Source organism: Indicator indicator, chromosome 8 (assembly GCF_027791375.1).
Source record: "Indicator indicator isolate 239-I01 chromosome 8, UM_Iind_1.1, whole genome shotgun sequence".
Lineage (NCBI taxonomy): Eukaryota > Metazoa > Chordata > Aves > Piciformes > Indicatoridae > Indicator > Indicator indicator.
In genome coordinates this window covers 13,635,625-13,647,961 of record NC_072017.1, presented here as the reverse complement: position 1 = coordinate 13,647,961, position 12,337 = coordinate 13,635,625, and positions in this window count along the sequence as shown.

The following is a 12,337-nucleotide window of genomic DNA, read 5'->3' as shown; positions in this document are numbered from 1 at the left end:
CCTGTCCTGATGGGCAATGCTTTTGCCAATGTGCCCATCACTGCCAAGCTCAGGCACACAGCCTTGCACAGCCTCCTGCATGTGGCAGAGGGACAGGGAGCTTGGGCTCACACCAAGATACCTATTTTTAAACTGTCCCTGCTGCATAACATAATACATGATTAAACTGCATGGTGATTACTTACTGATTGCTTGCATAAAGCCATGGGAGGCCAAAGGTTGGGATTGGGGTGCTCTGCCACCCATATCCACCTACCACCTGCCCAGGGCTCTGGAGTACCTCCATTGCCTCCAAGCTTTCACAGCACAGTGCTAACACCCAGACTTTCAGGACCTGCCCAAGCACAGGTTTTTCACTTTCTAAGGCATGCAGTGACTTTTCAGCAAGCTTTTCAGTGTGCTTTGTACTTTCTAAGAAGTGAGCTGAAGCCCAACAGCCAGCCACTATCATTCTTACCTGCCTGAACACAGCAGGCACTACATACACACAGGAGAAAAAATCCCTGCAGGTCAGAAGGAGATGTAAAAACCCCGTCAAACCACTCAAGAGAGGGAGTGAGAAGTTGTTTTTTACAAGAACAGCTTGGACGAATTCTCTTTTAAACCTCAGCTGCAATGAAAGGAAGTTTGTGTGTTTGGTTTTCATTGCCACTAGAAACGTTTTTCACTCTGACCAAAAAATGCCTGTGCAGAGTTGGGCAACAGGTACCTGAAGGAGGGACTGCCTGAAGGGTTTGGTTGCATGCTAGTATGGGGACACCCAGAGTGCTAACCAGGGTAATGGTAAAAGCTTGATTGCATGTGGATGCCAGCCAGGGTATGAAATGAAAGGAAGGTTGGGTGCTCCTTTTTTATTGCTACTAGAAATATTTTTCAGTCTGACCTAAAAATGCCTTGAAACTCCAACCTCAAAGTAGATTTATTTACAGGCTTGCACCTAAAGAAATCCCTGCTTATGTGGGAGAAATTATTCCTCAGTCAGCAGGCAAAACCAGAGCCAGAGGGATGGATGGTGGTCCTGGCTCCTTAGGTATGAAGTAGCTGGGATTGCTGTTGGTAACTGCAGCCAAGAGTAAATGTTTGGGTGAGGGAACCATTTATGTCAAAGAAGAAGGCATGTCAGCTAACCCATCATAAACTGGGTCTGGACATCACAAAATATCAAACATGAGAGATTTGGAGTCTGCCTTCCCATGAATGCCAGAGGGATCTAATTGCTTTTTAATATGAAGAGGTGAGGTAACTGTTTTTAATATGAAGCCTTGTAAATTTGTAAAAAAGACAAATTGGCAGCATGCTTGGAAAGCTAAGAGAAGGGGGCAGGCAAAGTCTTACCTGGGCTCACAATGGGTGTGGAGACCACTAGAAAGACACAGGAGGATGTGGGGAACAGGGTGCCATAGACATGCTTCTACCCTCATCCTGGCTACATTTTTTTGCAGAAAAAGACAGGTTATGGAGAAGTGACAGTGGATAGCTACAAACTTGAAGCAAGCAAAGGGATCTATGGCCATCCATGGAGGACCCAGCAGCAGTCCTCCACTCCACCCTGATCTTTGCCTAGGGAGCAGGGCTTGGGAGTGAAAGGTCTAACAATACCCTTGGTGGCTCCTGGAGCATGTTTCCACCAGAAGCCATTCTCCTTCCAAAGAGGCTTCAACTACACAGCAGAAGAGCCTTGATGTCTTCATGGCCTGATGCCATGAGGCAGAGCTGTAAGCACACAATTTGGCCAGCAGGATTTCCTGAGCAGTCTGGCAATGGCAGCCAAACCGGTGTCTTTCAGCTGTGTTGCATCAGTATCTTCTCTTTTTTGTTGTTGTTTATGTTTAGGGTTTACTTCAGGTTTTCTTTGTTTTAGTTTCTCTTTAAACAGATGGGATGAAAGAGGGTAGAACTGTGTGGGAAAGGAAGCAACTCCTCTCTAGAAAGGGATAAAAGAATGATTGCGAGTTACTCTTGTCCAGCCTCAGCCTTCCTCCAGCTGAACGAAGCACTTGATTTTAATTTATGCCATGTGCTTTTCTGTGCCATGGCACTGTGGTGACACTTACTGAGGCATCTGCAGCTCTCTGATCAATCTAGCCATGCTCAGAAAGCTAAGCTCTGCAAGGGCCATCAGCCTTCCCTCTGCAAACTGAAACATGGCTCCAGCTCAAGGCAGCACAAATTCTTTCTATGGGAAGAAGAAATCTATGATGCTACAGCCAATGCCAAAAGACTTGCCATTTGGTCTCACCACCCACCCACTTCTGAAAGCCCTGCTGGGTGCAAGCTCCCACTGTGCTGCTATTGGCCCTTGTAAACAAAAGTCAGATGAACTGTTGGTCTGAAAATCAGGCCCACATTTCTATTACCAAGAGGTTTCTGAGGGAATATTCAGCAGCAAAATGTGACTTTACAGCTGTAAGTATGGCATTTATTCCTTTCCCTCCTCCTTTTTCTTTCAGTATTGGTTTCTTTTTCTGATGCCTAATGCAAATCCAAAAAAAAAAAAAAAAAAAAAAAAGAGTCTTTTTAAGCTAAGATCTATCTGTGGTACATCACAGTAACCACAGTGGCTGTACAAAGCTGTACCTTTTTTCATGCAATGTTTTACTAACAACTCAAAATTGAGACTCAAGCAGGTTTCTTCAGCTAAGTTTCACTGCACAGGTAGTATGAGATTTTCCTGCACTTTGGAATATACCAAGGGAATGTTCCCTCTGACACCAGCTGATACTTAACACAGATCAGCAGCTGGCAATGAGGAGTTGAAACTGCACTGAATTTCACCATTCCTCCACAGGCTGCAGCACAGGGACTGCTCACTGTAAGATTGGCAAGCTCACCATGCTTTACTAAAATCAGTCCTTTGTGTTTAAATTTCACTTCTTCTCTCAGTTCTGTGATGATGCAACTCAAAAAAAAAAAAAAGTTCCCAAATCTTTTCTTCTCTCCCTTCCATTCACCAGAGCCTGTCCAAGGTGCCACTTAGGGAGTCAGGGGCCAGGCATGCTGCCTTCTCCTCTGCTCCTGTCCAGGCAGCCTCACCTAGAGAAACAGCAGACATCTGGGAGGGAGCAGGAGCCACAGACAGCTAACACTGAACAGCAGCAGTTTTGGAAAGCCTTCATGGGTTACACACCAAAATACTGCAGCTTGATCCCTTTCTGCCCAGTGCATGGGTAATGCACAGGATTTGCAGAGCAAACAGAAGCTTGTTTCAGCGTGCTGGAGCTTCTCTTGCCTGTCAACAGAGCAAATTGTACCAGCGTGAGCAAGTACGATGCTCAAGAATTTAGATGGCACAAGGCTTAAGGGAAGTGATAAACCTTCATGGGGTGCAAGTAACCCACTCCCAAAGCACAGAGAAAATGCATGCTTCTTCCTCATGGAGGCAAATCAGGCTCAAAACAGGTGATGGCATCCTTAGCACTGATCAGAGACTGCTGTGTGCTGAACTCCTCTCTTAGCACTGTCATGGTAGAACGGGGATGATGTCTGATATGTATCGTGTATATCATCATATATCACCATATTTCATTTTCTGATGCATTTGGGAATTGCCTCACTGCTGCTAGGAAAAATAAATCAATTCATATCTCAGCATAACTCCGGGGAGTTCTGGCAAAGCAAAAATAAGAGATTAACTCAGGGTATGAAGATTTCAACCCCAGCATGACACTGAGCATGGTTTCCTGCTGGTTCAGCTCTATGCAGGGGACAAGTGTTCTCATGTGGGGTGCCAGGATGGAGCTTACCCCGGCTCCTTAGCTCTAGACCAGCCTTGTTCTGAGGGGCAGTTGTCAGTGGACAGCCTGGAAATCAGGCTGGACAGTCTGTAGTGTGGTGCCTCATGCTGCTGGTCCCCGGGGGGACACATGGAGGATCCATCTGGGCACAGACATTGCAGCTGAGTGTGAGACATACATCCACCCAGTCTTGGTACATAGGCAAACTGCTGTCAAAGAAATGAAGTGAGGGTGTTTAGGGGGACCTCTCCCTATGTTTGTAAGTCCTGCATATTGAAACAGCATTTCATCCACAGCTGCTGTGAAATAGTCAAAATATTGATGAAAAAATAGATAAAATAAATCTCTGGGTGAAACTGATTACCTGTGTTTATTTCTTTGAAATCTGTGAATCAAGACGGGGGGTGGGAAGGGGGGGTAGGGGGGGCAGGAAAGGGGTGCAGAGAAAGGATTTTAGCTTGCTTACTGGAGAAGTAGCCATGCCAACTAGTAAATCTTACTCAAAAACTTCTGAGCCTGGTGGCCACTTTCATCCAAGTTGGAAAGTAAGGGTAGAAGAAGCCTGCAGAGAGAGAAGGGTAAGGAAATAGTTGGTATTGCCTTCCTTTCCTCTCCCCTTCCTAGGCTTTGTAGCTAAAGTTTACAAGACTCCCAAAGGGTACAGTGCTCTATGTGGCCCTGACTGACAGTAACCCTTGATCCATTTTGTCAGCATTGAAACTTGTCTTTTACCTCCACTTTTTTATAAGACAGGAAAAGCAGGGGCAGCTTGCAGGCCTTCATGCTATGAGGACAGCCTGTGCAGGCACATGTGTGCACACAGGCATGCGTGTGTCTGCAGCCTGGCTCACTCCAGGAGCCTGCGGCTGGCTGCAGCCCCGCATCTCACAGGCTGGGCTCTGGAGGGATGTGCAGCACAAGCGGCTCAGCCGAGAGCAGGGCTTGCTGAACCAGGCAAACTGCGGCTGAGCTAAGGCCACGCAGCCTGCATTGCCCCCCCACCCCTCAAAAACAAATCCTTTCTAAGCACCTGCTTCCTCTTTGAAAGAGGAAAGAGAGTTTGAAAGAGAGTTACTTCACTGGAAACCAGATAACAGTTTGAAGGCTTTTAAAAATTAAAAAGAAAAAAAAGAAAAAAATCAACCCCATGTTTGTTCATTGAACATAACAGACTTTTTTCTTTACGTGGTTGAAAACACAGATGTGCAAGGCATTTGGATGTGCTGCCTCTTCAGCGATTGCTGTATCACAGAATGTTAGGGGTTGGAATAGATCATCAAGTCCAACCCCACCCCTGCCAAAGCAGGATCACTTAGGGCAGATCACACAGGAACACATCCAAGCTGGCTTTGAAATTCTCTGGAGAAGGAAACTCCACAACCTCGCCGGGCAGTCTGTTCCAGTGCTCCATCACCCTCGCAGTAAAGAAGTTTCTCCTCATGGTGAGGTGGAACTTCCTGAGTTCTAGCTTATATCCACTATTCCTTGTCCTATTACTGGGTGTCACTGAAAGGAGCCTGTCTTCTTCGTCTTGATACCCACCCCTCAGATATGTATAGACATTAATAAGATCCCCTCTCAGCCTTCTCCAGACTAAACAGTCCCAGTTCTCTCAGTCTTTCTTCTTAGGAGAGATGTTCAAGCCCCTTAATCATTCGTGTAGCTCTTTTTTGGACTCTTTCCAGTAGATCCCAGTCTTTCTTGAACTGGGGAGCCCAAAATTGGATACAGTAGTCAGGCAGGCAGCCCCAGAACACTTTCCATGGCAGTGGAACTCATGATGCACTTGCTTGTGATCACAGGTTAATGCTTGAAAGCACTGCTTATGCCAGCAGGCTTTTCCAGCATCAGCAGCACTTCTTCCAACCCACCCACCAAACCCCCACGCACTTAGCACAGCACTGATTAGCTAGCTGCTAATTTTAGCCACTGGTATGGTTATGCTGCTCCAGCCCACGCAAAGGGACCCTTAAGCAATGGTTGGCCCCGGTGCAGGTTGGTGCCCTGGAAAGTCAGCATTGCTGTGGCACTGCAGAGCCCCTGCACACCCATCCCTCTGCCTTTTGCCCAGCAGCATCCGCCAATGAATTGCCATTCAGCTCTCATGCAGCTGTCTCCATCTGATGCCTCAGGGATCCAATAAACCTAGTTTGGGTAGGTCTCAGCTGGCTACTGCAGAGATTGGGTACATGTGCCGAGGCAGCAGCACTGAAGACTAATGCATTTGTCCAGGTAACTGATCTAACACATGCCAAACCCATGCATATGCTTCATGGAGAGCCGACTACATCCAGTATACCTTCACCTTCCTAGCCTGTACATCTAGTGAAATCAGGCTGCTTGCTTTATGGTTAAATTTTCAGGCAGTTGCTCTGAAGCAATTGAAGAGCATTACTTTTTCACACGTAGCTGGAGGAGAAGCTTATTGCCTGGGAAATGCCTAGAGGCATGAACAAGGTCAAAAAGAAATCAGACACGTTTGCGCGAGGTGTGTCCTTTGGGACTATTAAATACAGTCATTCAGGTACAACCTCCAACTCAAGACCTCTTCAAAACGCTGATTAGTAAATGCTGGGAGGGGTTATTAAGGAAAAATTCACTCTAAAATTGCCTTGGCTCCAATAATCTTACCCAAGTGTCCAAAATCCTAAAGACAGGATACTGGTCCATTTGGGTCAGTGATCTGACGCACATCCCTGTCCTGTTGTAAATTTGTGGCTGTAATAATTAATCATCTGGAAACAGCCCAACCCCAAAGAACAATGCCACATCACTAAGTGCATATTTACTCAGGGGAAGCAATGAGAAAAGGAGTTTTGCTCCAAGCAGAGCAGAAACACCTACCAGAGATAAACAAAAACAGAGAGTGCAGTGCCTGTGCACGATGTGGTTGAACTTCCCCAAAACTGCTGCCTAGAGACATGAAGAAAATGGATCTGAGCCCAATGCTCTTGGGCAGTGCTGCCCCTCTGGTAGTAAATGCACAGAGGCCAGAGGGGAATGATCTTTACTTTTAAAATACTTTTTGATTATTTATACTCTTTTATTTGTAAGCATGAAGGTGGGCAGCTTGGAAACAAGGCAGTTTGGAGAGCAGCGATGATGCACAGTTCCTGGTGGACAAAGCACCAAGTGTCAGTTTCCAGGGCAATGCTACTGGTATTTTTTGATGTGTAAGAAGGTGTGCAGACTGTCAGGTGAAGCACAGGACTGACTGACTCTTGACTTTATGAAAGGTGCTGCCGCTACAATAAGGACCATATAAAAGATCTTCAAATTAAGCTTAAGGCCAGAAGACACTCCTAAATGTAAAGTCTTTTGCCACATTGGTCTCTGCCAAAAGTCTACAAGAACTGGCCTCAGCCAATACAGATAAATTTTATCATGCAGATACAATTCTGGGCATAAATAGGGCACAATGTTTTACCCACAAGTATGATTTACCTTTCTGAGAAAGAGGGGCCCCCGCTCTTTTCAAACCAAGGCATAGCATTCAGAAAGGGGACCCAGGCTTGGGCCCAAACACAGCTGATTTGCTGCAGGGAGGAGTGACTGGATGAAATGCAACCAGCTTGGGAGCTACAGCAGTTCCCACCAGCCTGAGCTCTTAGGACATCAGGGCATGGCCATATAGGCCCTTCACTCCTGATGCAGAGGTACTCTGGGTAGCAGCATCCAAGTTGGCGTGGGTAGTGGTCCTGGAGGATACCGTTGCTAGCTAGCTCTGCCCTAACAAGGAACTTTGAGGGTTACTTAGCACAGGCTTTAGGGATATAACATGAGAGCTATTATAGCTCTAAAGGATAAGCCACACTGTTCTCCAGAACAACCAGGATCATAAGAAAAAAGCAGGAGAGCTGCTGGGGAGGGGCAAGTCCTCACCCAGACTCTATAGAAGCCCTTTCTTTTTTCTTCTGACACCCTTAGCCCCACTTTTCTCCATCCTTGGGGTCCAGCAGCATCCAGATCTATTTCTGGACTTTGAAGCCTGACCTTGTGCCTGGTAGCCTTCTCCCCCTTCCCCTAGAGGCAACTGGCTTGGGGTGGGCACCTTGCTTTTTCTCATGTTGCTCTTTAAAACTGAGACCTATCTTTGTAACAAGTTCCTTGAAGTCAGCACACGAAGAAACATCCAAAGGACGACAAAAATAAACCAGGCAGCTGCACCCCTGCTGAGCCCGGGCTTTCCTTTGTAAGGCAATGGAGCAGCCTGTTGCTGCGCGTCATTTAGCAGGGGGAGGGGGGAAAAAGGCTCTTGTTTAGAGGGTGCCAGCCACCGCTGCTGACGGACAGCCTGCATCTGGCCGCGCGTACCGGCTCCCAGCGGGGCACAGCGGCTGTTTGTGCTGCTGCCGAGGGAAGGGAAGTCACAGCACACATCCTGTTGGCTTTACCTGAAGTGACCCAGCTGGGACGTTGTTTTAGCTTGGCAGGTCTCTGGTGTTTACGAGCACAGAGAGCGAGAGAGGTAACGATCCTAACGAAGCGGCCATGGATACAGCTGTCCTGTGCCTGAACACTCTCCCTCCCCTAAAGAATGAGAAGGAGATTGTGTTTGCTTAATTAAAGCATCTAAATAAAAAAAAAAAAATCATCCCTCTGAGACAGATGTTCCTTTAGTTAATTCCATTTTCCCCCCTTTCATCAGGGCTATGTTACCTCAAATTAGCATTTCCTGCAGACAGTGAATCAGTGGAATAGGGTAAGTTGTTCCCACAGCGAACTTGTTTTGGTATCATCTGCCTTCTTTTAAAGACTTTATTCAGATAGAAACTTAAGCAAAACTGTTTAGAACCAGTTAATCAGAATTCGTGAATAAACATGTACTTGCCATAAATTCTTTGCTGTCTATCATGCTGCTCTGGTTTTGCTCCTCTTCCATCCCATCTGGAACTTGAAGCTGTGTAAAACCATAAGATGAACAGGCTCTGGTGAGGATAACTTCATCAGAGGCTGCTACACAGCTGTGGGAAGGAAGACTTGCTGTTACAAGGTTGTGAATTCCCCAGCTCACATTTACCAGCTGCTGTGTTGGTGGGGAGCAGCATGCTGCCACTCTCCAGCTGTGGCAGGAGCTGGATGAGATGCCTGGCTGCATCCTAGTCCCCAAAGGGAGACCGCTTGGCCAGGCACAGGGTGTGTGGGTGCTCAGGCAGCCTCCCCCAGTGGACGCAGGGACTGGACATGGCAGAGTGGGTCATTGATCTCCTGGTAGCTTATCCTAAACTGACCTTTGGGGCTTTTTGCAGGAAGCTTGCATTGACATTTGATTCATTTTCGAAGAGCTCTTTGAAATGCTTACAAAGAGTTCTTCTATCAGCTTTGCTCACACACATCATTAACATTTTCTCTGCAAATTTTCCTCCACTAAACAAAAAATGCTTATAAAATCTCTCATTAGTACCAGGAAACTCATGTCTCCAAACCTCAGTCACTGGAAAAACAGCAATATTGTCCTAAAATATGCCATGGCATGGCACTGTAATGCCTTCCAGTAAACCAGGAATCATCTTATTTTCTTCAGCAAAGTATGGCAAATGCCAAAGGAAGCTGCAAAAAGTGCAAACACAAGGATGAGCCATACTGCATGTGCCAGGACAGTGGAAACCTCCAGGGAAACAGCTTTTAGGGAAAGGCATCTTGAACAGCATTATCTGCAGGGTCCTCTGCCTTCATGGCAGCAGTGAGGTGCCTGTGCAGAGCAGGGTATGGCAGCACTCCACAGAAGGTGTAGCATTCCATGAGGGCAGCCAGGCTGCATGGGTGCATGGTATACCCCCACCTGCATATCCCACCGTGTGCCAGGAGCAGCAAGGCAGTGTTTTGAGGCAGGGGAAAGCCCCACACCGCTGACTAGGAGCTGCTCTATGCTGTGTTTTGTATAAGTCATGTGAATGGTTTGTCCTTTTCCATCACTTGGCTGTCTGATGGAGGCAAAAGTCCTGGGCAGCATGACAGGTGATGATGGTCTCTGCCCCAGGGGTGAAACAGCATCTGTGGTCCCTACCGATGCCCAGAGCACTGCTAGAGGCTACTTAAGATAAAGCAAAAGCACCAAGGCATACGACTTCTCTTTCACTTACTAACTGGAGAAAATTGAGAGCTGGAATGGCAGGGGACAGTGGGGCTGTGCAAACTGATAGGGGAGTGTGCAAGGGAAGGTGATCAGGAAGGAGGGATAAAGGAAAGCCCAAAAGGGCTACAAAGCAGGCGCCAGCTGCAGGAGTCACACCGTGCATATGTGAAACAAGCCTGGACAAAGAAAGCAAGCAGTAAGGGGAAGCAAAATGGGAAAAGAAGCTGAATGTGGGAGAAGCCTGGGCTCTGGACAACTGCACAGCCTGATGTGAATGCAGATAGCCTGCCTCGGGCTGTGAGACTGACACATCCCCCCCCTGCTCCGAGGCATTAAATGGGTGTCAATAGCCCTTAGCTCTTGGGGGTCTGAACCAGAAACAAATCTGCAACCCTATTTATGTGTCCATATCTTCTTGCTCTTAAAAGAACTGTATTGAGAAAGGTAAGCCAGCTACTGCAGCTGACAGATCTGTGCATTGTTACATGTGACAGGAATTTTTAAAAACGGCCTTTAAAATGTTACAGTGAGGTGACTTTTTTTTTTTTTTTAGTTCTTTGAAAAAAGGAAAAGGAAAAAAAATCAAAACACAAATTTGCCTAAGAGTAAAAATACTACTGAAAACTGAAACTTGACAGCATTGACTGTGAGAGATAACATCTTTAAACAAGCACATGCAAAAGCAAGTGCTACAGCAAACGTCCTCAGCACCCACCCCATTTCCGGCTGCTCCCCTCCCTTTCACGGTAGAAATTGAGAGGAGTTAATAACGCAGCACCCTGGCAAATCCCCAGCCTGCCACCTGGGTTTGGACACCTTAAAAGTCCAGCTTCTCCTAAGAAGCAGTCTGAAAAAACATGTGCAAACATACTAAGTTTAAAGGGCATGGTAAGGTGCATAAATCAGCTGAGAAAGCCTACATCAAATGAGCAGAGAAAACAAAGCAGCACTAAGTATCCTTTGGAGAGGAACTACAGCCACAGGGGCTGAAAGAGGTAGTCCTTACAAAATCAAAATAAACCCAGTAACTCAGATTCTTCTCCACCATCTCTACCCAGCATTAGCCTGTATAAAACAAGGAGCCTTTTCCACTGATGCTTTAGCTTCTGATGCCAGCCCAAAATTAGCTCTGAACAGAAATTAATTGAGAAGGCCAGGCAGTGCTTAGAGCTGCAGCTATGGGAGGCTTGACAGCACACCTTGTAGTGCTGCTGAATTATTTAGTCTACAGACATGCAACTGAGAGCAGAACCAGCCCAAAGGAGCTACCTACCATCAGCTACTCATCAAAAAACAATGCAGTGAACTCGGAAAGGGTTTCCTCTGCCTTTGCTGATTTATTTAAAGCTGCCACATGCAGAGAAAAGCTAATTCAAAGAGCTGTAAAATCCAGTAACTGGATTTTGTGCATCCCAAGCCTTACTGCAATTGCCTTCACCTCCTCAGAAAGCTACGGTCCTAGACAATGTGCCGACCTGTGGCAGCAGTTGCTGTTGGCCTCTGTGGTTTCCTTCCTCCCCACCATTATTTTCATTATTGTTGACAGAAAAATCCTGCACCTGCTGCTCTTACTGCAGGGGAGGAAACTCTCCAGGCACTTGCTGAAAAGGTCATCAGGCTGTTTCTTCTGCCATGGCATTGGCAGAAGGCAGCACAGCCTCTGTCAAAGAGAAATGCCCGCACACATGCTGGCAAGTCCGCAGCACCAGCCTCTCCTCATGACAGCCAGTCAGCAAAGGTAATTAACAGACAGACAGTAAAGGCAATGGGGCTGAAGCTAACCGTTCTGCTGCTTGCACCACTAAGCCACAAGGGGGGCAGGGGCAGGGAGTACTTCCCCAGCATTTGAAGATGTAAGTTGGTAGTCCTGGCCCCAGGCTCTTGTACACACCCTTCCAAGGCAACCACTGCACAGCCCCACACTGTGGCCACCCCCTGGCTCCCCTGCCAGGCAGCTGACCCCAGCCAGCAACTGGAGAGACCAGAGCAAAGGGCATGTGGCAGCACCATTCTCCCTCTGTGGGTGGGTCCCCATCTGGAAGCAAGATGGAAGAGGTTGAGAAGAGACACATCTTAGGGAAGAAGAAACCAATTCAAAGACGAATCTGGTTTCTGCTGGCCCAGGCAGAAGCCATGCAGCAAACCTGCTGACTCTAAGGAGCCCTGACGAAAGCCATTTACCCAAGTGCAGAGAGAATACATTTTGCAGTCCTGTGGCAGAGGTGTGCAGGTTACCTACAACTACTGCCTCACAGCAGAAGTGCCAGTGCACCAAGCTGCACCACCTGCCCCCAAGCCAATGCATGCAGGAGAAGGAGGGAGGGGGCCTGGCAGGTGGCTACACACCCACACAAACAGAGACCATTGCTACCAGCTGGGGAGAAAACCAGGGTGGGGCCTGGTCCTGGGGAATTTTGATGTTACTCACCTGTCCCAGTTTTGAATGGGATTTGAATATCTTTGTGTGTGAGGACATTGCCAGGCTCCAGCAGGGTGTCAGGAGCAGCAGCCTTAGACAACAGTGGGT